Consider the following 24,528-nt stretch of genomic DNA (forward strand, 5'->3'; position numbering starts at 1 on the left):
CTGTGTGTGGAAGTTAAGTGAGGATCCGAAGCTGACTTGCCAGCACGCGTTGCAGCATTCACTCGCCAACGGCAACGGGGTAAGAGAAGGGTGCAAATACGCCGGTTCTCGTCCGATCACCGACGTTGGGCTTGGATGGGTGGCCGCCTCGCCTGGGAGCACAGGGCGCTGTTGGCTAGAATCTATGTTTCTCGTTTTCGGTGCAGCTCGTCATGTTATTTCCTTCGATTCACATCCCCACAAGCTCCTCAAGTGCTGCAAGTCTGCAAGTCTCGAGACGCTACGCTAGACGCTTGCTTCCGGCCCCTCATGTACCATGCCACAGGCGCCAAAGCGTTCGGCTGGCCGATGGCCCCTGTACGCCCGCTCGCGCCACAGCAGTCACTGTGCTTGCAGGGAATGCCGCGCCGCCGAATAACGTTTGGCGCGCAATCCGTTTATGGACAGAGAATGCTAAAAGTGGCCGTTCGACCGTTATTACGGAAATCGTAGCCAAGTTAGATGGCCTGAGCCATCTCGCGGCTGCCGCTGTTATTACGAGTGCCACGCGGTTGAAGAGCAGTGCGCTGGCTCTGGCTTTCGACGCCGTTTCCTAGTGTATTTTGCCGCTTCTAGTGCAGGCATCATCGGTTATGAGAAGTTGGTAAATTACTCGTAGTGAGTACTTATCGTCCAACACGAGGAGAATCTTTGATTGTAATGGAGGTTAGCACCGGGACAGCGCGAACGCAGTCCCGACTACCAAAAATTATGCGCCCGAGTTACTCGCATTTGGAGTAATCGCGGGGGTCAGCTCGACCGAAGTGCAATGGACAAGCCTCACCCCGGAGGAACCGCCTTCATGATCACGGTATCCTCTACGCCAGGTAAGTATGCTTCTCCTCGGCCACAGGCGAATATTTGTAATGCGTCGCGCTATCGTAGTGGAACGAGAACTCTTGACGTTGTCGCATTCGGCGAAGAGCATGGTGCCGTGAATGTACTTGCTTCCTTAGAAACGCGCTGTTCGCCGTCGAGTTAGCAGGCAGACAGGCACAATAACGGCCTTCTGCAGAAAGCGATGCATTTTTCGTGCGGGAGACATCGCGACTCGCGGCGCCGGCCGTTGCTGGGGTTAAGTTACTGCACCCTCCGGGAGATGGCGGGCCATGTCGGGGTTACCGCCTTCGAGTCACCCTCTCCGCCTGAAAGTCGCCCTCTTTCTCGGCCGGTGTCAAAACGGCAAATGAGATTTGCTGAATGACTGTTTCTTCCAGCCACAGTGCAAGCCACAAAATCAATTATTTCTCTTGCCTTTGCTCCCTCCGTGGGAGCCCATAGTGCTAGGAAATACGGCAGCATTGTCAATCGCCCTTGTCTGTCGCTGAGCAACCGAAGGACCAAGCTCAGACTATCAGATGTTCTAAGGAAGCTGTATGCACTCGTGGGTGCTGTACACGAGGGACGAACATCACGTCAGCAGGCTCTTGAGGAAAGGCAATAATCAGCAAAAACTGCAACTTACCCCATTGGACGCTGATGGAACAGAAGACACTTGAAGGTAAGGTAACACTTCTTTTTTCTGTTCATCTCGAGCACGATCTGGAAAGCTCGGACGAAATTTGTGTTCTCTTTAATTCAGAATGTGGAGATATTTCCTTCACGCATATGAAAGTATAATGCTTCATTATTTAAGCTAGATGGAAAAGTTTAGGGGAAGTAATTAATTCGTTTAGGCTGCACCACTACTAGGTAGCACTGTCAAAACAATGCCATTGCCATCTAATGGCAACACAGCTTGCTGCAGATTAATTTTGCGGCATTTCATAAATGATTAATATCTTATGACTATGGTGACGCTATGAGTAGTTTTATATGGGCAAACATTTGAAACTACTGCAGGCATTACGTTCACCCCTCTCTGCCTCTTTGCTTGGACATGGAGTAAGTAAGGATAAATTAAATTGCTTGTTTTTGAAGTAGTAACAGTTCTGAAGTGTAAAGAAATGATATTAAACAAGACAGTGTATTTTTTTTCCGATTGTAGTGATTCAACAACGAATTTATTTATTCCTACCTACCTCTGCAATTAGTGTACGTGAGTATTTCATTGGAATTGTTGCAATCGAAACCGAGCTTAATAATTTCATGCGGCCGTTTTCAGTCCTCCTCGTGCTTTAATTGCTCATTTCCAAGCGTTATTTTAGGTTGCCTGCAAAGTTGTCAGATGAAACACAACCACTGCGACGAAAGGCCATTCCTTGGAGCAGGTAGACGCCAACTGCGGCGGGAAACTGTCGTGGCCAGGAAGATATTCACTGTGTGTGGAAGTTAAGTGAGGATCCGAAGCTGACTTGCCAGCACGCGTTGCAGCATTCACTCGCCAACGGCAACGGGGTAAGAGAAGGGTGCAAATACGCCGGTTCTCGTCCGATCACCGACGTTGGGCTTGGATGGGTGGCCGCCTCGCCTGGGAGCACAGGGCGCTGTTGGCTAGAATCTATGTTTCTCGTTTTCGGTGCAGCTCGTCATGTTATTTCCTTCGATTCACATCCCCACAAGCTCCTCAAGTGCTGCAAGTCTGCAAGTCTCGAGACGCTACGCTAGACGCTTGCTTCCGGCCCCTCATGTACCATGCCACAGGCGCCAAAGCGTTCGGCTGGCCGATGGCCCCTGTACGCCCGCTCGCGCCACAGCAGTCACTGTGCTTGCAGGGAATGCCGCGCCGCCGAATAACGTTTGGCGCGCAATCCGTTTATGGACAGAGAATGCTAAAAGTGGCCGTTCGACCGTTATTACGGAAATCGTAGCCAAGTTAGATGGCCTGAGCCATCTCGCGGCTGCCGCTGTTATTACGAGTGCCACGCGGTTGAAGAGCAGTGCGCTGGCTCTGGCTTTCGACGCCGTTTCCTAGTGTATTTTGCCGCTTCTAGTGCAGGCATCATCGGTTATGAGAAGTTGGTAAATTACTCGTAGTGAGTACTTATCGTCCAACACGAGGAGAATCTTTGATTGTAATGGAGGTTAGCACCGGGACAGCGCGAACGCAGTCCCGACTACCAAAAATTATGCGCCCGAGTTACTCGCATTTGGAGTAATCGCGGGGGTCAGCTCGACCGAAGTGCAATGGACAAGCCTCACCCCGGAGGAACCGCCTTCATGATCACGGTATCCTCTACGCCAGGTAAGTATGCTTCTCCTCGGCCACAGGCGAATATTTGTAATGCGTCGCGCTATCGTAGTGGAACGAGAACTCTTGACGTTGTCGCATTCGGCGAAGAGCATGGTGCCGTGAATGTACTTGCTTCCTTAGAAACGCGCTGTTCGCCGTCGAGTTAGCAGGCAGACAGGCACAATAACGGCCTTCTGCAGAAAGCGATGCATTTTTCGTGCGGGAGACATCGCGACTCGCGGCGCCGGCCGTTGCTGGGGTTAAGTTACTGCACCCTCCGGGAGATGGCGGGCCATGTCGGGGTTACCGCCTTCGAGTCACCCTCTCCGCCTGAAAGTCGCCCTCTTTCTCGGCCGGTGTCAAAACGGCAAATGAGATTTGCTGAATGACTGTTTCTTCCAGCCACAGTGCAAGCCACAAAATCAATTATTTCTCTTGCCTTTGCTCCCTCCGTGGGAGCCCATAGTGCTAGGAAATACGGCAGCATTGTCAATCGCCCTTGTCTGTCGCTGAGCAACCGAAGGACCAAGCTCAGACTATCAGATGTTCTAAGGAAGCTGTATGCACTCGTGGGTGCTGTACACGAGGGACGAACATCACGTCAGCAGGCTCTTGAGGAAAGGCAATAATCAGCAAAAACTGCAACTTACCCCATTGGACGCTGATGGAACAGAAGACACTTGAAGGTAAGGTAACACTTCTTTTTTCTGTTCATCTCGAGCACGATCTGGAAAGCTCGGACGAAATTTGTGTTCTCTTTAATTCAGAATGTGGAGATATTTCCTTCACGCATATGAAAGTATAATGCTTCATTATTTAAGCTAGATGGAAAAGTTTAGGGGAAGTAATTAATTCGTTTAGGCTGCACCACTACTAGGTAGCACTGTCAAAACAATGCCATTGCCATCTAATGGCAACACAGCTTGCTGCAGATTAATTTTGCGGCATTTCATAAATGATTAATATCTTATGACTATGGTGACGCTATGAGTAGTTTTATATGGGCAAACATTTGAAACTACTGCAGGCATTACGTTCACCCCTCTCTGCCTCTTTGCTTGGACATGGAGTAAGTAAGGATAAATTAAATTGCTTGTTTTTGAAGTAGTAACAGTTCTGAAGTGTAAAGAAATGATATTAAACAAGACAGTGTATTTTTTTTCCGATTGTAGTGATTCAACAACGAATTTATTTATTCCTACCTACCTCTGCAATTAGTGTACGTGAGTATTTCATTGGAATTGTTGCAATCGAAACCGAGCTTAATAATTTCATGCGGCCGTTTTCAGTCCTCCTCGTGCTTTAATTGCTCATTTCCAAGCGTTATTTTAGGTTGCCTGCAAAGTTGTCAGATGAAACACAACCACTGCGACGAAAGGCCATTCCTTGGAGCAGGTAGACGCCAACTGCGGCGGGAAACTGTCGTGGCCAGGAAGATATTCACTGTGTGTGGAAGTTAAGTGAGGATCCGAAGCTGACTTGCCAGCACGCGTTGCAGCATTCACTCGCCAACGGCAACGGGGTAAGAGAAGGGTGCAAATACGCCGGTTCTCGTCCGATCACCGACGTTGGGCTTGGATGGGTGGCCGCCTCGCCTGGGAGCACAGGGCGCTGTTGGCTAGAATCTATGTTTCTCGTTTTCGGTGCAGCTCGTCATGTTATTTCCTTCGATTCACATCCCCACAAGCTCCTCAAGTGCTGCAAGTCTGCAAGTCTCGAGACGCTACGCTAGACGCTTGCTTCCGGCCCCTCATGTACCATGCCACAGGCGCCAAAGCGTTCGGCTGGCCGATGGCCCCTGTACGCCCGCTCGCGCCACAGCAGTCACTGTGCTTGCAGGGAATGCCGCGCCGCCGAATAACGTTTGGCGCGCAATCCGTTTATGGACAGAGAATGCTAAAAGTGGCCGTTCGACCGTTATTACGGAAATCGTAGCCAAGTTAGATGGCCTGAGCCATCTCGCGGCTGCCGCTGTTATTACGAGTGCCACGCGGTTGAAGAGCAGTGCGCTGGCTCTGGCTTTCGACGCCGTTTCCTAGTGTATTTTGCCGCTTCTAGTGCAGGCATCATCGGTTATGAGAAGTTGGTAAATTACTCGTAGTGAGTACTTATCGTCCAACACGAGGAGAATCTTTGATTGTAATGGAGGTTAGCACCGGGACAGCGCGAACGCAGTCCCGACTACCAAAAATTATGCGCCCGAGTTACTCGCATTTGGAGTAATCGCGGGGGTCAGCTCGACCGAAGTGCAATGGACAAGCCTCACCCCGGAGGAACCGCCTTCATGATCACGGTATCCTCTACGCCAGGTAAGTATGCTTCTCCTCGGCCACAGGCGAATATTTGTAATGCGTCGCGCTATCGTAGTGGAACGAGAACTCTTGACGTTGTCGCATTCGGCGAAGAGCATGGTGCCGTGAATGTACTTGCTTCCTTAGAAACGCGCTGTTCGCCGTCGAGTTAGCAGGCAGACAGGCACAATAACGGCCTTCTGCAGAAAGCGATGCATTTTTCGTGCGGGAGACATCGCGACTCGCGGCGCCGGCCGTTGCTGGGGTTAAGTTACTGCACCCTCCGGGAGATGGCGGGCCATGTCGGGGTTACCGCCTTCGAGTCACCCTCTCCGCCTGAAAGTCGCCCTCTTTCTCGGCCGGTGTCAAAACGGCAAATGAGATTTGCTGAATGACTGTTTCTTCCAGCCACAGTGCAAGCCACAAAATCAATTATTTCTCTTGCCTTTGCTCCCTCCGTGGGAGCCCATAGTGCTAGGAAATACGGCAGCATTGTCAATCGCCCTTGTCTGTCGCTGAGCAACCGAAGGACCAAGCTCAGACTATCAGATGTTCTAAGGAAGCTGTATGCACTCGTGGGTGCTGTACACGAGGGACGAACATCACGTCAGCAGGCTCTTGAGGAAAGGCAATAATCAGCAAAAACTGCAACTTACCCCATTGGACGCTGATGGAACAGAAGACACTTGAAGGTAAGGTAACACTTCTTTTTTCTGTTCATCTCGAGCACGATCTGGAAAGCTCGGACGAAATTTGTGTTCTCTTTAATTCAGAATGTGGAGATATTTCCTTCACGCATATGAAAGTATAATGCTTCATTATTTAAGCTAGATGGAAAAGTTTAGGGGAAGTAATTAATTCGTTTAGGCTGCACCACTACTAGGTAGCACTGTCAAAACAATGCCATTGCCATCTAATGGCAACACAGCTTGCTGCAGATTAATTTTGCGGCATTTCATAAATGATTAATATCTTATGACTATGGTGACGCTATGAGTAGTTTTATATGGGCAAACATTTGAAACTACTGCAGGCATTACGTTCACCCCTCTCTGCCTCTTTGCTTGGACATGGAGTAAGTAAGGATAAATTAAATTGCTTGTTTTTGAAGTAGTAACAGTTCTGAAGTGTAAAGAAATGATATTAAACAAGACAGTGTATTTTTTTTCCGATTGTAGTGATTCAACAACGAATTTATTTATTCCTACCTACCTCTGCAATTAGTGTACGTGAGTATTTCATTGGAATTGTTGCAATCGAAACCGAGCTTAATAATTTCATGCGGCCGTTTTCAGTCCTCCTCGTGCTTTAATTGCTCATTTCCAAGCGTTATTTTAGGTTGCCTGCAAAGTTGTCAGATGAAACACAACCACTGCGACGAAAGGCCATTCCTTGGAGCAGGTAGACGCCAACTGCGGCGGGAAACTGTCGTGGCCAGGAAGATATTCACTGTGTGTGGAAGTTAAGTGAGGATCCGAAGCTGACTTGCCAGCACGCGTTGCAGCATTCACTCGCCAACGGCAACGGGGTAAGAGAAGGGTGCAAATACGCCGGTTCTCGTCCGATCACCGACGTTGGGCTTGGATGGGTGGCCGCCTCGCCTGGGAGCACAGGGCGCTGTTGGCTAGAATCTATGTTTCTCGTTTTCGGTGCAGCTCGTCATGTTATTTCCTTCGATTCACATCCCCACAAGCTCCTCAAGTGCTGCAAGTCTGCAAGTCTCGAGACGCTACGCTAGACGCTTGCTTCCGGCCCCTCATGTACCATGCCACAGGCGCCAAAGCGTTCGGCTGGCCGATGGCCCCTGTACGCCCGCTCGCGCCACAGCAGTCACTGTGCTTGCAGGGAATGCCGCGCCGCCGAATAACGTTTGGCGCGCAATCCGTTTATGGACAGAGAATGCTAAAAGTGGCCGTTCGACCGTTATTACGGAAATCGTAGCCAAGTTAGATGGCCTGAGCCATCTCGCGGCTGCCGCTGTTATTACGAGTGCCACGCGGTTGAAGAGCAGTGCGCTGGCTCTGGCTTTCGACGCCGTTTCCTAGTGTATTTTGCCGCTTCTAGTGCAGGCATCATCGGTTATGAGAAGTTGGTAAATTACTCGTAGTGAGTACTTATCGTCCAACACGAGGAGAATCTTTGATTGTAATGGAGGTTAGCACCGGGACAGCGCGAACGCAGTCCCGACTACCAAAAATTATGCGCCCGAGTTACTCGCATTTGGAGTAATCGCGGGGGTCAGCTCGACCGAAGTGCAATGGACAAGCCTCACCCCGGAGGAACCGCCTTCATGATCACGGTATCCTCTACGCCAGGTAAGTATGCTTCTCCTCGGCCACAGGCGAATATTTGTAATGCGTCGCGCTATCGTAGTGGAACGAGAACTCTTGACGTTGTCGCATTCGGCGAAGAGCATGGTGCCGTGAATGTACTTGCTTCCTTAGAAACGCGCTGTTCGCCGTCGAGTTAGCAGGCAGACAGGCACAATAACGGCCTTCTGCAGAAAGCGATGCATTTTTCGTGCGGGAGACATCGCGACTCGCGGCGCCGGCCGTTGCTGGGGTTAAGTTACTGCACCCTCCGGGAGATGGCGGGCCATGTCGGGGTTACCGCCTTCGAGTCACCCTCTCCGCCTGAAAGTCGCCCTCTTTCTCGGCCGGTGTCAAAACGGCAAATGAGATTTGCTGAATGACTGTTTCTTCCAGCCACAGTGCAAGCCACAAAATCAATTATTTCTCTTGCCTTTGCTCCCTCCGTGGGAGCCCATAGTGCTAGGAAATACGGCAGCATTGTCAATCGCCCTTGTCTGTCGCTGAGCAACCGAAGGACCAAGCTCAGACTATCAGATGTTCTAAGGAAGCTGTATGCACTCGTGGGTGCTGTACACGAGGGACGAACATCACGTCAGCAGGCTCTTGAGGAAAGGCAATAATCAGCAAAAACTGCAACTTACCCCATTGGACGCTGATGGAACAGAAGACACTTGAAGGTAAGGTAACACTTCTTTTTTCTGTTCATCTCGAGCACGATCTGGAAAGCTCGGACGAAATTTGTGTTCTCTTTAATTCAGAATGTGGAGATATTTCCTTCACGCATATGAAAGTATAATGCTTCATTATTTAAGCTAGATGGAAAAGTTTAGGGGAAGTAATTAATTCGTTTAGGCTGCACCACTACTAGGTAGCACTGTCAAAACAATGCCATTGCCATCTAATGGCAACACAGCTTGCTGCAGATTAATTTTGCGGCATTTCATAAATGATTAATATCTTATGACTATGGTGACGCTATGAGTAGTTTTATATGGGCAAACATTTGAAACTACTGCAGGCATTACGTTCACCCCTCTCTGCCTCTTTGCTTGGACATGGAGTAAGTAAGGATAAATTAAATTGCTTGTTTTTGAAGTAGTAACAGTTCTGAAGTGTAAAGAAATGATATTAAACAAGACAGTGTATTTTTTTTCCGATTGTAGTGATTCAACAACGAATTTATTTATTCCTACCTACCTCTGCAATTAGTGTACGTGAGTATTTCATTGGAATTGTTGCAATCGAAACCGAGCTTAATAATTTCATGCGGCCGTTTTCAGTCCTCCTCGTGCTTTAATTGCTCATTTCCAAGCGTTATTTTAGGTTGCCTGCAAAGTTGTCAGATGAAACACAACCACTGCGACGAAAGGCCATTCCTTGGAGCAGGTAGACGCCAACTGCGGCGGGAAACTGTCGTGGCCAGGAAGATATTCACTGTGTGTGGAAGTTAAGTGAGGATCCGAAGCTGACTTGCCAGCACGCGTTGCAGCATTCACTCGCCAACGGCAACGGGGTAAGAGAAGGGTGCAAATACGCCGGTTCTCGTCCGATCACCGACGTTGGGCTTGGATGGGTGGCCGCCTCGCCTGGGAGCACAGGGCGCTGTTGGCTAGAATCTATGTTTCTCGTTTTCGGTGCAGCTCGTCATGTTATTTCCTTCGATTCACATCCCCACAAGCTCCTCAAGTGCTGCAAGTCTGCAAGTCTCGAGACGCTACGCTAGACGCTTGCTTCCGGCCCCTCATGTACCATGCCACAGGCGCCAAAGCGTTCGGCTGGCCGATGGCCCCTGTACGCCCGCTCGCGCCACAGCAGTCACTGTGCTTGCAGGGAATGCCGCGCCGCCGAATAACGTTTGGCGCGCAATCCGTTTATGGACAGAGAATGCTAAAAGTGGCCGTTCGACCGTTATTACGGAAATCGTAGCCAAGTTAGATGGCCTGAGCCATCTCGCGGCTGCCGCTGTTATTACGAGTGCCACGCGGTTGAAGAGCAGTGCGCTGGCTCTGGCTTTCGACGCCGTTTCCTAGTGTATTTTGCCGCTTCTAGTGCAGGCATCATCGGTTATGAGAAGTTGGTAAATTACTCGTAGTGAGTACTTATCGTCCAACACGAGGAGAATCTTTGATTGTAATAGAGGTTAGCACCGGGACAGCGCGAACGCAGTCCCGACTACCAAAAATTATGCGCCCGAGTTACTCGCATTTGGAGTAATCGCGGGGGTCAGCTCGACCGAAGTGCAATGGACAAGCCTCACCCCGGAGGAACCGCCTTCATGATCACGGTATCCTCTACGCCAGGTAAGTATGCTTCTCCTCGGCCACAGGCGAATATTTGTAATGCGTCGCGCTATCGTAGTGGAACGAGAACTCTTGACGTTGTCGCATTCGGCGAAGAGCATGGTGCCGTGAATGTACTTGCTTCCTTAGAAACGCGCTGTTCGCCGTCGAGTTAGCAGGCAGACAGGCACAATAACGGCCTTCTGCAGAAAGCGATGCATTTTTCGTGCGGGAGACATCGCGACTCGCGGCGCCGGCCGTTGCTGGGGTTAAGTTACTGCACCCTCCGGGAGATGGCGGGCCATGTCGGGGTTACCGCCTTCGAGTCACCCTCTCCGCCTGAAAGTCGCCCTCTTTCTCGGCCGGTGTCAAAACGGCAAATGAGATTTGCTGAATGACTGTTTCTTCCAGCCACAGTGCAAGCCACAAAATCAATTATTTCTCTTGCCTTTGCTCCCTCCGTGGGAGCCCATAGTGCTAGGAAATACGGCAGCATTGTCAATCGCCCTTGTCTGTCGCTGAGCAACCGAAGGACCAAGCTCAGACTATCAGATGTTCTAAGGAAGCTGTATGCACTCGTGGGTGCTGTACACGAGGGACGAACATCACGTCAGCAGGCTCTTGAGGAAAGGCAATAATCAGCAAAAACTGCAACTTACCCCATTGGACGCTGATGGAACAGAAGACACTTGAAGGTAAGGTAACACTTCTTTTTTCTGTTCATCTCGAGCACGATCTGGAAAGCTCGGACGAAATTTGTGTTCTCTTTAATTCAGAATGTGGAGATATTTCCTTCACGCATATGAAAGTATAATGCTTCATTATTTAAGCTAGATGGAAAAGTTTAGGGGAAGTAATTAATTCGTTTAGGCTGCACCACTACTAGGTAGCACTGTCAAAACAATGCCATTGCCATCTAATGGCAACACAGCTTGCTGCAGATTAATTTTGCGGCATTTCATAAATGATTAATATCTTATGACTATGGTGACGCTATGAGTAGTTTTATATGGGCAAACATTTGAAACTACTGCAGGCATTACGTTCACCCCTCTCTGCCTCTTTGCTTGGACATGGAGTAAGTAAGGATAAATTAAATTGCTTGTTTTTGAAGTAGTAACAGTTCTGAAGTGTAAAGAAATGATATTAAACAAGACAGTGTATTTTTTTTCCGATTGTAGTGATTCAACAACGAATTTATTTATTCCTACCTACCTCTGCAATTAGTGTACGTGAGTATTTCATTGGAATTGTTGCAATCGAAACCGAGCTTAATAATTTCATGCGGCCGTTTTCAGTCCTCCTCGTGCTTTAATTGCTCATTTCCAAGCGTTATTTTAGGTTGCCTGCAAAGTTGTCAGATGAAACACAACCACTGCGACGAAAGGCCATTCCTTGGAGCAGGTAGACGCCAACTGCGGCGGGAAACTGTCGTGGCCAGGAAGATATTCACTGTGTGTGGAAGTTAAGTGAGGATCCGAAGCTGACTTGCCAGCACGCGTTGCAGCATTCACTCGCCAACGGCAACGGGGTAAGAGAAGGGTGCAAATACGCCGGTTCTCGTCCGATCACCGACGTTGGGCTTGGATGGGTGGCCGCCTCGCCTGGGAGCACAGGGCGCTGTTGGCTAGAATCTATGTTTCTCGTTTTCGGTGCAGCTCGTCATGTTATTTCCTTCGATTCACATCCCCACAAGCTCCTCAAGTGCTGCAAGTCTGCAAGTCTCGAGACGCTACGCTAGACGCTTGCTTCCGGCCCCTCATGTACCATGCCACAGGCGCCAAAGCGTTCGGCTGGCCGATGGCCCCTGTACGCCCGCTCGCGCCACAGCAGTCACTGTGCTTGCAGGGAATGCCGCGCCGCCGAATAACGTTTGGCGCGCAATCCGTTTATGGACAGAGAATGCTAAAAGTGGCCGTTCGACCGTTATTACGGAAATCGTAGCCAAGTTAGATGGCCTGAGCCATCTCGCGGCTGCCGCTGTTATTACGAGTGCCACGCGGTTGAAGAGCAGTGCGCTGGCTCTGGCTTTCGACGCCGTTTCCTAGTGTATTTTGCCGCTTCTAGTGGAGGCATCATCGGTTATGAGAAGTTGGTAAATTACTCGTAGTGAGTACTTATCGTCCAACACGAGGAGAATCTTTGATTGTAATGGAGGTTAGCACCGGGACAGCGCGAACGCAGTCCCGACTACCAAAAATTATGCGCCCGAGTTACTCGCATTTGGAGTAATCGCGGGGGTCAGCTCGACCGAAGTGCAATGGACAAGCCTCACCCCGGAGGAACCGCCTTCATGATCACGGTATCCTCTACGCCAGGTAAGTATGCTTCTCCTCGGCCACAGGCGAATATTTGTAATGCGTCGCGCTATCGTAGTGGAACGAGAACTCTTGACGTTGTCGCATTCGGCGAAGAGCATGGTGCCGTGAATGTACTTGCTTCCTTAGAAACGCGCTGTTCGCCGTCGAGTTAGCAGGCAGACAGGCACAATAACGGCCTTCTGCAGAAAGCGATGCATTTTTCGTGCGGGAGACATCGCGACTCGCGGCGCCGGCCGTTGCTGGGGTTAAGTTACTGCACCCTCCGGGAGATGGCGGGCCATGTCGGGGTTACCGCCTTCGAGTCACCCTCTCCGCCTGAAAGTCGCCCTCTTTCTCGGCCGGTGTCAAAACGGCAAATGAGATTTGCTGAATGACTGTTTCTTCCAGCCACAGTGCAAGCCACAAAATCAATTATTTCTCTTGCCTTTGCTCCCTCCGTGGGAGCCCATAGTGCTAGGAAATACGGCAGCATTGTCAATCGCCCTTGTCTGTCGCTGAGCAACCGAAGGACCAAGCTCAGACTATCAGATGTTCTAAGGAAGCTGTATGCACTCGTGGGTGCTGTACACGAGGGACGAACATCACGTCAGCAGGCTCTTGAGGAAAGGCAATAATCAGCAAAAACTGCAACTTACCCCATTGGACGCTGATGGAACAGAAGACACTTGAAGGTAAGGTAACACTTCTTTTTTCTGTTCATCTCGAGCACGATCTGGAAAGCTCGGACGAAATTTGTGTTCTCTTTAATTCAGAATGTGGAGATATTTCCTTCACGCATATGAAAGTATAATGCTTCATTATTTAAGCTAGATGGAAAAGTTTAGGGGAAGTAATTAATTCGTTTAGGCTGCACCACTACTAGGTAGCACTGTCAAAACAATGCCATTGCCATCTAATGGCAACACAGCTTGCTGCAGATTAATTTTGCGGCATTTCATAAATGATTAATATCTTATGACTATGGTGACGCTATGAGTAGTTTTATATGGGCAAACATTTGAAACTACTGCAGGCATTACGTTCACCCCTCTCTGCCTCTTTGCTTGGACATGGAGTAAGTAAGGATAAATTAAATTGCTTGTTTTTGAAGTAGTAACAGTTCTGAAGTGTAAAGAAATGATATTAAACAAGACAGTGTATTTTTTTTCCGATTGTAGTGATTCAACAACGAATTTATTTATTCCTACCTACCTCTGCAATTAGTGTACGTGAGTATTTCATTGGAATTGTTGCAATCGAAACCGAGCTTAATAATTTCATGCGGCCGTTTTCAGTCCTCCTCGTGCTTTAATTGCTCATTTCCAAGCGTTATTTTAGGTTGCCTGCAAAGTTGTCAGATGAAACACAACCACTGCGACGAAAGGCCATTCCTTGGAGCAGGTAGACGCCAACTGCGGCGGGAAACTGTCGTGGCCAGGAAGATATTCACTGTGTGTGGAAGTTAAGTGAGGATCCGAAGCTGACTTGCCAGCACGCGTTGCAGCATTCACTCGCCAACGGCAACGGGGTAAGAGAAGGGTGCAAATACGCCGGTTCTCGTCCGATCACCGACGTTGGGCTTGGATGGGTGGCCGCCTCGCCTGGGAGCACAGGGCGCTGTTGGCTAGAATCTATGTTTCTCGTTTTCGGTGCAGCTCGTCATGTTATTTCCTTCGATTCACATCCCCACAAGCTCCTCAAGTGCTGCAAGTCTGCAAGTCTCGAGACGCTACGCTAGACGCTTGCTTCCGGCCCCTCATGTACCATGCCACAGGCGCCAAAGCGTTCGGCTGGCCGATGGCCCCTGTACGCCCGCTCGCGCCACAGCAGTCACTGTGCTTGCAGGGAATGCCGCGCCGCCGAATAACGTTTGGCGCGCAATCCGTTTATGGACAGAGAATGCTAAAAGTGGCCGTTCGACCGTTATTACGGAAATCGTAGCCAAGTTAGATGGCCTGAGCCATCTCGCGGCTGCCGCTGTTATTACGAGTGCCACGCGGTTGAAGAGCAGTGCGCTGGCTCTGGCTTTCGACGCCGTTTCCTAGTGTATTTTGCCGCTTCTAGTGCAGGCATCATCGGTTATGAGAAGTTGGTAAATTACTCGTAGTGAGTACTTATCGTCCAACACGAGGAGAATCTTTGATTGTAATGGAGGTTAGCACCGGGACAGCGCGAACGCAGTCCCGACTACCAAAAATTATGCGCCCGAGTTACTCGCATTTGGAGTAATCGCGGGGGTCAGCTCGACCGAAGTGCAATGGACAAGCCTCACCCCGGAGGAACCGCCTTCATGATCACGGTATCCTCTACGCCAGGTAAGTATGCTTCTCCTCGGCCACAGGCGAATATTTGTAATGCGTCGCGCTATCGTAGTGGAACGAGAACTCTTGACGTTGTCGCATTCGGCGAAGAGCATGGTGCCGTGAATGTACTTGCTTCCTTAGAAACGCGCTGTTCGCCGTCGAGTTAGCAGGCAGACAGGCACAATAACGGCCTTCTGCAGAAAGCGATGCATTTTTCGTGCGGGAGACATCGCGACTCGCGGCGCCGGCCGTTGCTGGGGTTAAGTTACTGCACCCTCCGGGAGATGGCGGGCCATGTCGGGGTTACCGCCTTCGAGTCACCCTCTCCGCCTGAAAGTCGCCCTCTTTCTCGGCCGGTGTCAAAACGGCAAATGAGATTTGCTGAATGACTGTTTCTTCCAGCCACAGTGCAAGCCACAAAATCAATTATTTCTCTTGCCTTTGCTCCCTCCGTGGGAGCCCATAGTGCTAGGAAATACGGCAGCATTGTCAATCGCCCTTGTCTGTCGCTGAGCAACCGAAGGACCAAGCTCAGACTATCAGATGTTCTAAGGAAGCTGTATGCACTCGTGGGTGCTGTACACGAGGGACGAACATCACGTCAGCAGGCTCTTGAGGAAAGGCAATAATCAGCAAAAACTGCAACTTACCCCATTGGACGCTGATGGAACAGAAGACACTTGAAGGTAAGGTAACACTTCTTTTTTCTGTTCATCTCGAGCACGATCTGGAAAGCTCGGACGAAATTTGTGTTCTCTTTAATTCAGAATGTGGAGATATTTCCTTCACGCATATGAAAGTATAATGCTTCATTATTTAAGCTAGATGGAAAAGTTTAGGGGAAGTAATTAATTCGTTTAGGCTGCACCACTACTAGGTAGCACTGTCAAAACAATGCCATTGCCATCTAATGGCAACACAGCTTGCTGCAGATTAATTTTGCGGCATTTCATAAATGATTAATATCTTATGACTATGGTGACGCTATGAGTAGTTTTATATGGGCAAACATTTGAAACTACTGCAGGCATTACGTTCACCCCTCTCTGCCTCTTTGCTTGGACATGGAGTAAGTAAGGATAAATTAAATTGCTTGTTTTTGAAGTAGTAACAGTTCTGAAGTGTAAAGAAATGATATTAAACAAGACAGTGTATTTTTTTTCCGATTGTAGTGATTCAACAACGAATTTATTTATTCCTACCTACCTCTGCAATTAGTGTACGTGAGTATTTCATTGGAATTGTTGCAATCGAAACCGAGCTTAATAATTTCATGCGGCCGTTTTCAGTCCTCCTCGTGCTTTAATTGCTCATTTCCAAGCGTTATTTTAGGTTGCCTGCAAAGTTGTCAGATGAAACACAACCACTGCGACGAAAGGCCATTCCTTGGAGCAGGTAGACGCCAACTGCGGCGGGAAACTGTCGTGGCCAGGAAGATATTCACTGTGTGTGGAAGTTAAGTGAGGATCCGAAGCTGACTTGCCAGCACGCGTTGCAGCATTCACTCGCCAACGGCAACGGGGTAAGAGAAGGGTGCAAATACGCCGGTTCTCGTCCGATCACCGACGTTGGGCTTGGATGGGTGGCCGCCTCGCCTGGGAGCACAGGGCGCTGTTGGCTAGAATCTATGTTTCTCGTTTTCGGTGCAGCTCGTCATGTTATTTCCTTCGATTCACATCCCCACAAGCTCCTCAAGTGCTGCAAGTCTGCAAGTCTCGAGACGCTACGCTAGACGCTTGCTTCCGGCCCCTCATGTACCATGCCACAGGCGCCAAAGCGTTCGGCTGGCCGATGGCCCCTGTACGCCCGCTCGCGCCACAGCAGTCACTGTGCTTGCAGGGAATGCCGCGCCGCCGAATAACGTTTGGCGCGCAATCCGTTTATGGACAGAGAATGCTAAAAGTGGCCGTTCGACCGTTATTACGGAAATCGTAGCCAAGTTAGATGGCCTGAGCCATCTCGCGGCTGCCGCTGTTATTACGAGTGCCACGCGGTTGAAGAGCAGTGCGCTGGCTCTGGCTTTCGACGCCGTTTCCTAGTGTATTTTGCCGCTTCTAGTGCAGGCATCATCGGTTATGAGAAGTTGGTAAATTACTCGTAGTGAGTACTTATCGTCCAACACGAGGAGAATCTTTGATTGTAATGGAGGTTAGCACCGGGACAGCGCGAACGCAGTCCCGACTACCAAAAATTATGCGCCCGAGTTACTCGCATTTGGAGTAATCGCGGGGGTCAGCTCGACCGAAGTGCAATGGACAAGCCTCACCCCGGAGGAACCGCCTTCATGATCACGGTATCCTCTACGCCAGGTAAGTATGCTTCTCCTCGGCCACAGGCGAATATTTGTAATGCGTCGCGCTATCGTAGTGGAACGAGAACTCTTGACGTTGTCGCATTCGGCGAAGAGCATGGTGCCGTGAATGTACTTGCTTCCTTAGAAACGCGCTGTTCGCCGTCGAGTTAGCAGGCAGACAGGCACAATAACGGCCTTCTGCAGAAAGCGATGCATTTTTCGTGCGGGAGACATCGCGACTCGCGGCGCCGGCCGTTGCTGGGGTTAAGTTACTGCACCCTCCGGGAGATGGCGGGCCATGTCGGGGTTACCGCCTTCGAGTCACCCTCTCCGCCTGAAAGTCGCCCTCTTTCTCGGCCGGTGTCAAAACGGCAAATGAGATTTGCTGAATGACTGTTTCTTCCAGCCACAGTGCAAGCCACAAAATCAATTATTTCTCTTGCCTTTGCTCCCTCCGTGGGAGCCCATAGTGCTAGGAAATACGGCAGCATTGTCAATCGCCCTTGTCTGTCGCTGAGCAACCGAAGGACCAAGCTCAGACTATCAGATGTTCTAAGGAAGCTGTATGCACTCGTGGGTGCTGTACACGAGGGACGAACATCACGTCAGCAGGCTCTTGAGGAAAGGCAATAATCAGCAAAAACTGCAACTTACCCCATTGGACGCTGATGGAACAGAAGACACTTGAAGGTAAGGTAACACTTCTTTTTTCTGTTCATCTCGAGCACGATCTGGAAAGCTCGGACGAAATTTGTGTTCTCTTTAATTCAGAATGTGGAGATATTTCCTTCACGCATATGAAAGTATAATGCTTCATTATTTAAGCTAGATGGAAAAGTTTAGGGGAAGTAATTAATTCGTTTAGGCTGCACCACTACTAGGTAGCACTGTCAAAACAATGCCATTGCCATCTAATGGCAACACAGCTTGCTGCAGATTAATTTTGCGGCATTTCATAAATGATTAATATCTTATGACTATGGTGACGCTATGAGTAGTTTTATATGGGCAAACATTTGAAACTACTGCAGGCATTACGTTCACCCCTCTCTGCCTCTTTGCTTGGACATGGAGTAAGTAAGGATAAATTAAATTGCTTGTTTTTGAAGTAGTAACAGTTCTGAAGTGTAAAGAAATGATATTAAACAAGACAGTGTATTTTTTTTCCGATTGTAGTGATTCAACAACGAATTTATTTATTCCTACCTACCTCTGCAATTAGTGTACGTGAGTATTTCATTGGAATTGTTGCAATCGAAACCGAGCTTAATAATTTCATGCGGCCGTTTTCAGTCCTCCTCGTGCTTTAATTGCTCATTTCCAAGCGTTATTTTAGGTTGCCTGCAAAGTTGTCAGATGAAACACAACCACTGCGACGAAAGGCCATTCCTTGGAGCAGGTAGACGCCAACTGCGGCGGGAAACTGTCGTGGCCAGGAAGATATTCACTGTGTGTGGAAGTTAAGTGAGGATCCGAAGCTGACTTGCCAGCACGCGTTGCAGCATTCACTCGCCAACGGCAACGGGGTAAGAGAAGGGTGCAAATACGCCGGTTCTCGTCCGATCACCGACGTTGGGCTTGGATGGGTGGCCGCCTCGCCTGGGAGCACAGGGCGCTGTTGGCTAGAATCTATGTTTCTCGTTTTCGGTGCAGCTCGTCATGTTATTTCCTTCGATTCACATCCCCACAAGCTCCTCAAGTGCTGCAAGTCTGCAAGTCTCGAGACGCTACGCTAGACGCTTGCTTCCGGCCCCTCATGTACCATGCCACAGGCGCCAAAGCGTTCGGCTGGCCGATGGCCCCTGTACGCCCGCTCGCGCCACAGCAGTCACTGTGCTTGCAGGGAATGCCGCGCCGCCGAATAACGTTTGGCGCGCAATCCGTTTATGGACAGAGAATGCTAAAAGTGGCCGTTCGACCGTTATTACGGAAATCGTAGCCAAGTTAGATGGCCTGAGCCATCTCGCGGCTGCCGCTGTTATTACGAGTGCCACGCGGTTGAAGAGCAGTGCGCTGGCTCTGGCTTTCGACGCCGTTTCCTAGTGTATTTTGCCGCTTCTAGTGCAGGCATCATCGGTTATGAGAAGTTGGTAAATTACTCGTAGTGAGTACTTATCGTCCAACACGAGGAGAATCTTTGATTGTAATGGAGGTTAGCACCGGGACAGCGCGAACGCAGTCCCGACTACCAAAAATTATGCGCCCGAGTTACTCGCATTTGGAGTAATCGCGGGGGTCAGCTCGACCGAAGTGCAATGGACAAGCCTCACCCCGGAGGAACCGCCTTCATGATCACGGTATCCTCTACGCCAGGTAAGTATGCTTCTCCTCGGCCACAGGCGAATATTTGTAATGCGTCGCGCTATCGTAGTGGAACGAGAACTCTTGACGTTGTCGCATTCGGCGAAGAGCATGGTGCCGTGAATGTACTTGCTTCCTTAGAAACGCGCTGTTCGCCGTCGAGTTAGCAGGCAGACAGGCACAATAACGGCCTTCTGCAGAAAGCGATGCATTTTTCGTGCGGGAGACATCGCGACTCGCGGCGCCGGCCGTTGCTGGGGTTAAGTTACTGCACCCTCCGGGAGATGGCGGGCCATGTCGGGGTTACCGCCTTCGAGTCACCCTCTCCGCCTGAAAGTCGCCCTCTTTCTCGGCCGGTGTCAAAACGGCAAATGAGATTTGCTGAATGACTGTTTCTTCCAGCCACAGTGCAAGCCACAAAATCAATTATTTCTCTTGCCTTTGCTCCCTCCGTGGGAGCCCATAGTGCTAGGAAATACGGCAGCATTGTCAATCGCCCTTGTCTGTCGCTGAGCAACCGAAGGACCAAGCTCAGACTATCAGATGTTCTAAGGAAGCTGTATGCACTCGTGGGTGCTGTACACGAGGGACGAACATCACGTCAGCAGGCTCTTGAGGAAAGGCAATAATCAGCAAAAACTGCAACTTACCCCATTGGACGCTGATGGAACAGAAGACACTTGAAGGTAAGGTAACACTTCTTTTTTCTGTTCATCTCGAGCACGATCTGGAAAGCTCGGACGAAATTTGTGTTCTCTTTAATTCAGAATGTGGAGATATTTCCTTCACGCATATGAAAGTATAATGCTTCATTATTTAAGCTAGATGGAAAAGTTTAGGGGAAGTAATTAATTCGTTTAGGCTGCACCACTACTAGGTAGCACTGTCAAAACAATGCCATTGCCATCTAATGGCAACACAGCTTGCTGCAGATTAATTTTGCGGCATTTCATAAATGATTAATATCTTATGACTATGGTGACGCTATGAGTAGTTTTATATGGGCAAACATTTGAAACTACTGCAGGCATTACGTTCACCCCTCTCTGCCTCTTTGCTTGGACATGGAGTAAGTAAGGATAAATTAAATTGCTTGTTTTTGAAGTAGTAACAGTTCTGAAGTGTAAAGAAATGATATTAAACAAGACAGTGTATTTTTTTTCCGATTGTAGTGATTCAACAACGAATTTATTTATTCCTACCTACCTCTGCAATTAGTGTACGTGAGTATTTCATTGGAATTGTTGCAATCGAAACCGAGCTTAATAATTTCATGCGGCCGTTTTCAGTCCTCCTCGTGCTTTAATTGCTCATTTCCAAGCGTTATTTTAGGTTGCCTGCAAAGTTGTCAGATGAAACACAACCACTGCGACGAAAGGCCATTCCTTGGAGCAGGTAGACGCCAACTGCGGCGGGAAACTGTCGTGGCCAGGAAGATATTCACTGTGTGTGGAAGTTAAGTGAGGATCCGAAGCTGACTTGCCAGCACGCGTTGCAGCATTCACTCGCCAACGGCAACGGGGTAAGAGAAGGGTGCAAATACGCCGGTTCTCGTCCGATCACCGACGTTGGGCTTGGATGGGTGGCCGCCTCGCCTGGGAGCACAGGGCGCTGTTGGCTAGAATCTATGTTTCTCGTTTTCGGTGCAGCTCGTCATGTTATTTCCTTCGATTCACATCCCCACAAGCTCCTCAAGTGCTGCAAGTCTGCAAGTCTCGAGACGCTACGCTAGACGCTTGCTTCCGGCCCCTCATGTACCATGCCACAGGCGCCAAAGCGTTCGGCTGGCCGATGGCCCCTGTACGCCCGCTCGCGCCACAGCAGTCACTGTGCTTGCAGGGAATGCCGCGCCGCCGAATAACGTTTGGCGCGCAATCCGTTTATGGACAGAGAATGCTAAAAGTGGCCGTTCGACCGTTATTACGGAAATCGTAGCCAAGTTAGATGGCCTGAGCCATCTCGCGGCTGCCGCTGTTATTACGAGTGCCACGCGGTTGAAGAGCAGTGCGCTGGCTCTGGCTTTCGACGCCGTTTCCTAGTGTATTTTGCCGCTTCTAGTGCAGGCATCATCGGTTATGAGAAGTTGGTAAATTACTCGTAGTGAGTACTTATCGTCCAACACGAGGAGAATCTTTGATTGTAATGGAGGTTAGCACCGGGACAGCGCGAACGCAGTCCCGACTACCAAAAATTATGCGCCCGAGTTACTCGCATTTGGAGTAATCGCGGGGGTCAGCTCGACCGAAGTGCAATGGACAAGCCTCACCCCGGAGGAACCGCCTTCATGATCACGGTATCCTCTACGCCAGGTAAGTATGCTTCTCCTCGGCCACAGGCGAATATTTGTAATGCGTCGCGCTATCGTAGTGGAACGAGAACTCTTGACGTTGTCGCATTCGGCGAAGAGCATGGTGCCGTGAATGTACTTGCTTCCTTAGAAACGCGCTGTTCGCCGTCGAGTTAGCAGGCAGACAGGCACAATAACGGCCTTCTGCAGAAAGCGATGCATTTTTCGTGCGGGAGACATCGCGACTCGCGGCGCCGGCCGTTGCTGGGGTTAAGTTACTGCACCCTCCGGGAGATGGCGGGCCATGTCGGGGTTACCGCCTTCGAGTCACCCTCTCCGCCTGAAAGTCGCCCTCTTTCTCGGCCGGTGTCAAAACGGCAAATGAGATTTGCTGAATGACTGTTTCTTCCAGCCACAGTGCAAGCCACAAAATCAATTATTTCTCTTGCCTTTGCTCCCTCCGTGGGAGCCCATAGTGCTAGGAAATACGGCAGCATTGTCAATCGCCCTTGTCTGTCGCTGAGCAACCGAAGGACCAAGCTCAGACTATCAGATGTTCTAAGGAAGCTGTATGCACTCGTGGGTGCTGTACACGAGGGACGAACATCACGTCAGCAGGCTCTTGAGGAAAGGCAATAATCAGCAAAAACTGCAACTTACCCCATTGGACGCTGATGGAACAGAAGACACTTGAAGGTAAGGTAACACTTCTTTTTTCTGTTCATCTCGAGCACGATCTGGAAAGCTCGGACGAAATTTGTGTTCTCTTTAATTCAGAATGTGGAGATATTTCCTTCACGCATATGAAAGTATAATGCTTCATTATTTAAGCTAGATGGAAAAGTTTAGGGGAAGTAATTAATTCGTTTAGGCTGCACCACTACTAGGTAGCACTGTCAAAACAATGCCATTGCCATCTAATGGCAACACAGCTTGCTGCAGATTAATTTTGCGGCATTTCATAAATGATTAATATCTTATGACTATGGTGACGCTATGAGTAGTTTTATATGGGCAAACATTTGAAACTACTGCAGGCATTACGTTCACCCCTCTCTGCCTCTTTGCTTGGACATGGAGTAAGTAAGGATAAATTAAATTGCTTGTTTTTGAAGTAGTAACAGTTCTGAAGTGTAAAGAAATGATATTAAACAAGACAGTGTATTTTTTTTCCGATTGTAGTGATTCAACAACGAATTTATTTATTCCTACCTACCTCTGCAATTAGTGTACGTGAGTATTTCATTGGAATTGTTGCAATCGAAACCGAGCTTAATAATTTCATGCGGCCGTTTTCAGTCCTCCTCGTGCTTTAATTGCTCATTTCCAAGCGTTATTTTAGGTTGCCTGCAAAGTTGTCAGATGAAACACAACCACTGCGACGAAAGGCCATTCCTTGGAGCAGGTAGACGCCAACTGCGGCGGGAAACTGTCGTGGCCAGGAAGATATTCACTGTGTGTGGAAGTTAAGTGAGGATCCGAAGCTGACTTGCCAGCACGCGTTGCAGCATTCACTCGCCAACGGCAACGGGGTAAGAGAAGGGTGCAAATACGCCGGTTCTCGTCCGATCACCGACGTTGGGCTTGGATGGGTGGCCGCCTCGCCTGGGAGCACAGGGCGCTGTTGGCTAGAATCTATGTTTCTCGTTTTCGGTGCAGCTCGTCATGTTATTTCCTTCGATTCACATCCCCACAAGCTCCTCAAGTGCTGCAAGTCTGCAAGTCTCGAGACGCTACGCTAGACGCTTGCTTCCGGCCCCTCATGTACCATGCCACAGGCGCCAAAGCGTTCGGCTGGCCGATGGCCCCTGTACGCCCGCTCGCGCCACAGCAGTCACTGTGCTTGCAGGGAATGCCGCGCCGCCGAATAACGTTTGGCGCGCAATCCGTTTATGGACAGAGAATGCTAAAAGTGGCCGTTCGACCGTTATTACGGAAATCGTAGCCAAGTTAGATGGCCTGAGCCATCTCGCGGCTGCCGCTGTTATTACGAGTGCCACGCGGTTGAAGAGCAGTGCGCTGGCTCTGGCTTTCGACGCCGTTTCCTAGTGTATTTTGCCGCTTCTAGTGCAGGCATCATCGGTTATGAGAAGTTGGTAAATTACTCGTAGTGAGTACTTATCGTCCAACACGAGGAGAATCTTTGATTGTAATGGAGGTTAGCACCGGGACAGCGCGAACGCAGTCCCGACTACCAAAAATTATGCGCCCGAGTTACTCGCATTTGGAGTAATCGCGGGGGTCAGCTCGACCGAAGTGCAATGGACAAGCCTCACCCCGGAGGAACCGCCTTCATGATCACGGTATCCTCTACGCCAGGTAAGTATGCTTCTCCTCGGCCACAGGCGAATATTTGTAATGCGTCGCGCTATCGTAGTGGAACGAGAACTCTTGACGTTGTCGCATTCGGCGAAGAGCATGGTGCCGTGAATGTACTTGCTTCCTTAGAAACGCGCTGTTCGCCGTCGAGTTAGCAGGCAGACAGGCACAATAACGGCCTTCTGCAGAAAGCGATGCATTTTTCGTGCGGGAGACATCGCGACTCGCGGCGCCGGCCGTTGCTGGGGTTAAGTTACTGCACCCTCCGGGAGATGGCGGGCCATGTCGGGGTTACCGCCTTCGAGTCACCCTCTCCGCCTGAAAGTCGCCCTCTTTCTCGGCCGGTGTCAAAACGGCAAATGAGATTTGCTGAATGACTGTTTCTTCCAGCCACAGTGCAAGCCACAAAATCAATTATTTCTCTTGCCTTTGCTCCCTCCGTGGGAGCCCATAGTGCTAGGAAATACGGCAGCATTGTCAATCGCCCTTGTCTGTCGCTGAGCAACCGAAGGACCAAGCTCAGACTATCAGATGTTCTAAGGAAGCTGTATGCACTCGTGGGTGCTGTACACGAGGGACGAACATCACGTCAGCAGGCTCTTGAGGAAAGGCAATAATCAGCAAAAACTGCAACTTACCCCATTGGACGCTGATGGAACAGAAGACACTTGAAGGTAAGGTAACACTTCTTT

The 24,528-nt window shown here is 49.7% G+C and overlaps 11 non-coding genes across 11 annotated transcripts; all 11 read right to left on the bottom strand.

Moving 5' to 3' along the window:
* Window positions 1–711: 711 nt before the first annotated feature.
* Window positions 712–874, bottom strand: LOC126446931 (U1 spliceosomal RNA). Its single transcript, XR_007583503.1, has one exon. It is a non-coding gene; the product is annotated as a U1 spliceosomal RNA (small nuclear RNA).
* Window positions 875–3,008: 2,134 nt separating this feature from the next.
* Window positions 3,009–3,171, bottom strand: LOC126446938 (U1 spliceosomal RNA). Its single transcript, XR_007583510.1, has one exon. It is a non-coding gene; the product is annotated as a U1 spliceosomal RNA (small nuclear RNA).
* A 2,134-nt stretch (window positions 3,172–5,305) lies between these two features.
* On the bottom strand, window positions 5,306–5,468 carry LOC126446939 (U1 spliceosomal RNA). Its single transcript, XR_007583511.1, has one exon. It is a non-coding gene; the product is annotated as a U1 spliceosomal RNA (small nuclear RNA).
* A 2,134-nt stretch (window positions 5,469–7,602) lies between these two features.
* On the bottom strand, window positions 7,603–7,765 carry LOC126446940 (U1 spliceosomal RNA). The gene has a single exon (XR_007583512.1). It is a non-coding gene; the product is annotated as a U1 spliceosomal RNA (small nuclear RNA).
* A 2,134-nt stretch (window positions 7,766–9,899) lies between these two features.
* Window positions 9,900–10,062, bottom strand: LOC126446942 (U1 spliceosomal RNA). Its single transcript, XR_007583513.1, has one exon. It is a non-coding gene; the product is annotated as a U1 spliceosomal RNA (small nuclear RNA).
* Window positions 10,063–12,196: 2,134 nt separating this feature from the next.
* On the bottom strand, window positions 12,197–12,359 carry LOC126446932 (U1 spliceosomal RNA). The gene has a single exon (XR_007583504.1). It is a non-coding gene; the product is annotated as a U1 spliceosomal RNA (small nuclear RNA).
* A 2,134-nt stretch (window positions 12,360–14,493) lies between these two features.
* Window positions 14,494–14,656, bottom strand: LOC126446933 (U1 spliceosomal RNA). Its single transcript, XR_007583505.1, has one exon. It is a non-coding gene; the product is annotated as a U1 spliceosomal RNA (small nuclear RNA).
* Window positions 14,657–16,790: 2,134 nt separating this feature from the next.
* Window positions 16,791–16,953, bottom strand: LOC126446934 (U1 spliceosomal RNA). Its single transcript, XR_007583506.1, has one exon. It is a non-coding gene; the product is annotated as a U1 spliceosomal RNA (small nuclear RNA).
* A 2,134-nt stretch (window positions 16,954–19,087) lies between these two features.
* Window positions 19,088–19,250, bottom strand: LOC126446935 (U1 spliceosomal RNA). The gene has a single exon (XR_007583507.1). It is a non-coding gene; the product is annotated as a U1 spliceosomal RNA (small nuclear RNA).
* Window positions 19,251–21,384: 2,134 nt separating this feature from the next.
* Window positions 21,385–21,547, bottom strand: LOC126446936 (U1 spliceosomal RNA). Its single transcript, XR_007583508.1, has one exon. It is a non-coding gene; the product is annotated as a U1 spliceosomal RNA (small nuclear RNA).
* A 2,134-nt stretch (window positions 21,548–23,681) lies between these two features.
* Window positions 23,682–23,844, bottom strand: LOC126446937 (U1 spliceosomal RNA). Its single transcript, XR_007583509.1, has one exon. It is a non-coding gene; the product is annotated as a U1 spliceosomal RNA (small nuclear RNA).
* Window positions 23,845–24,528: the final 684 nt, after the last annotated feature.

The sequence above is a fragment of the Schistocerca serialis genome, unplaced genomic scaffold, assembly GCF_023864345.2.
Source record: "Schistocerca serialis cubense isolate TAMUIC-IGC-003099 unplaced genomic scaffold, iqSchSeri2.2 HiC_scaffold_443, whole genome shotgun sequence".
Taxonomy (NCBI): domain Eukaryota; kingdom Metazoa; phylum Arthropoda; class Insecta; order Orthoptera; family Acrididae; genus Schistocerca; species Schistocerca serialis.